Here is a 2,972-nt window from a genome sequence, read left to right as displayed (position 1 = left end):
CCTTTATTTAACCAGGTAGGCTAGTTGAGAACAAGTCCTTTATTTAACCAGGTAGGCCAGTTGAGAACAAGTTCTCATTTACAACTGCGACCTGGCCAAGATAAAGCAAAGCAGTTCGACAACATACAACAACACAGGGTTACACGTGGAGTAAAACAAACACATACAGTCAATAATACAGTAGAAAAATAAGTCTATATACAATGTGAGCAAATGATGTGAGATAAGGGAGGTAAAGGCAAAAAAGGCCGTGGTGGCAAAGTAAATACAATTTAACATTTTAGTCATTTAGCAGACGCTCTTATCCAGAGCGACTTACAGTAGTGAATGCATACATTTCATACATTTTTTTTTTCTCCCCCCGGTACTGGTCCCCCGTGGGAATTGAACCCACAACCCTGGTGTTGCAAACACCATGCTCTACCAACTGATCCACAGGGGACCTATATAACAAGTAAAACAATGGAATGGTAGATTTGCAGTGGAAGAAAGTGCAAAGTAGAAATAGAAATAATGGGGTGCAAAGGAGCTAAATAAATAAATAAATACAGTAGAGGATATATGAAGCCTATGTGAATATAACGCCCGAGGAGCCGACTCCGGACCATGTGAGATGTAACCCCGGGTGGTTCATACTAGACCTACACCTTTTGAGGAAGAGTGCAGTTTTTTTCTCTTCTTCAGACCCATTTCTCAAAGGTAAATTTATCGCTGTCTCATTGCATCATGTCCTTATTGATCCGATCGGTTTTGGCTCCAGTAAAACCCTGTAGGTAGCAGTAGTTCAGGAGTCTTGTTGACCACCATGTCTGTCAGGCTGCAGGTAGTCAGTCCAACACCACATGACATCAGTGGTGGTTCTAGACTATTTCAACTGGGCGGGGCCAAGCTGGGGCCAGTTGTACTGTTAGAGGGGCCAGTTGTACTGTTAGAGGGGGCCAGTTGTACTGTTAGAGGGGCCAGTTGTACTGTTAGAGGGGGCCAGTTGTACTGTTAGAGGGGGCCAGTTGTACTGTTAGAGGGGGCCAGTTATACTGTTAGAGGGGGCCAGTTGTACTGTTAGAGGGGGCCAGTTGTACTGTTAGAGGGGGCCAGTTATACTGTTAGAGGGGCCAGTTGTACTGTTAGAGGGGGCCAGTTGTACTGTTAGAGGGGGCCAGTTGTTCTGTTAGAGAGGGGCCAGTTGTACTGTTAGAGGGGCCAGTTATACTGTTAGAGGGGGCCAGTTGTACTGTTAGAGGGGCCAGTTATACTGTTAGAGGGGGCCAGTTGTACTGTTAGAGGGGGCCAGTTATACTGTTAGAGGGGGCCAGTTATACTGTTAGAGGGGCCAGTTATACTGTTAGAGGGGGCCAGTTGTACTGTTAGAGGGGGCCAGTTGTACTGTTAGAGGGGCCAGTTATACTGTTAGAGGGGGCCAGTTGTACTGTTAGAGGGGCCAGTTATACTGTTAGACGTTATTGTTGCCATATCGTTTTCTTCACTGCATTAGCAGGAATTAGCAGGCAAAAGACCATGTTCATAATCATTAGTGTTCCGCGTTGCCACTGTTTAATAACTGATGTAAAAAAAATAAAGAAAGATAGCAAAAAGGAGTTATGTAAAAATTATTTCATACTCCACATTTAGGGGGGCCAAAATTGTTGTCACAGGGGCGCTGCCCGCCCCCCCCCCAGAACCGCTAGTGCATGACATCACCCTGCACTTTAATGGCCACTGTGCAGACTATACTGCACGTTTTACCTGACCAATCATATATGATCATATGATTTTATATATATATATTTAACTGTTGTGAATATACTATGGCTGTAAGGATGACCAACTAATTTCCCCGGGGGGGGGGGATTAATGAAAGTTCATCTCAGGGGTGGTGGGCTGGTCAGTAATCATCTCGTCCTGTTGCCGTGGAGAGTCCCAGCCTTTATCAGCTACAGCATAGTGACCGCTCAGACCTTCTGGGAGACGATGTGGATGAACTGTGAGGATAGATACGAGGTCAGAGGCTAAAAGATCTCTCCTTCTTCCCTATTCCCTATATAGTGCACTATTTTTAGTGGAGAATACGCTCTGGAGAATACAAGTGACAAGGTTCCTACCTGGCATCCAAATATCTGGAGACACCACTAGTTTATGCAAAGCTGTTTTTATTTTCAGTAACAAGCATATTTTCAAAAGACTAGCCTTCCCTGTAGCTCAGTTGGTAGAGCATGGTGTTTGCAACACCAGGGTTGTGGGTTCGATTCCCACGGGGGGCCAGCACAGGAAAAAAAAAAAAAAAAAATGTATGAAATTGTATGAAATGTATGCATTCACTACTGTAAGTCGCTCTGGATAAGAGCGTCTGCTAAATGACTAAAATGTAAATGTAAAATGTCTCTGACTGGTGTTTTATTAACTTTTAAAGATGGTGAGTAGACATTTTAACCTACATACACAAGGTGATGATGGTTCTGTATTAAAACTAAAAGTGCATGTTAACAGTTGAGGTATCAGCATGACTTCCTCTTCTCTTCCTGGTCAAGGTGTATGACTCCATGCTGGCTCTCCCCGGAGACCTGCAGCAACACCATTTCCCTTCTTGGTTTCCATGGTCGCCAGCATCGCGGGGCAGGAAGTGCACCAACTTCCCGGCCCTAGGGTTCCGGAACCAAGCCCCAGGTTGCCACGGCAGCTGGAATTCTGTTCCTGATTGCAGGAGGTGCTGGGTCTGGTGTCTCTCAGCTGGACAACTCAGTGTCATCACTGACTTCTATAATCCTCTGGTACACCAGGGCTTAAAGAAAGAGCTGGGTGCTGCCATCTTTATCTGCTGGTCGGGCAGCTCTCATGGCCAGGTACGGACCACAATGGCAATAAGTCAGACTTTGTGTTTTTAATCGTCCATTTTGATGACTGTATTGTTCTAAAACTGCTGAAGCAACTAAGCAACTATGTATTTTAAAATGTCCTTTCATTCATTCAGGGGGTCT

This window comes from Salmo salar, chromosome ssa17, assembly GCF_905237065.1.
Source record: "Salmo salar chromosome ssa17, Ssal_v3.1, whole genome shotgun sequence".
Lineage (NCBI taxonomy): Eukaryota > Metazoa > Chordata > Actinopteri > Salmoniformes > Salmonidae > Salmo > Salmo salar.
The sequence above is the reverse complement of the archived record's forward strand: the minus strand, read 5'-3'. Positions refer to the sequence as shown.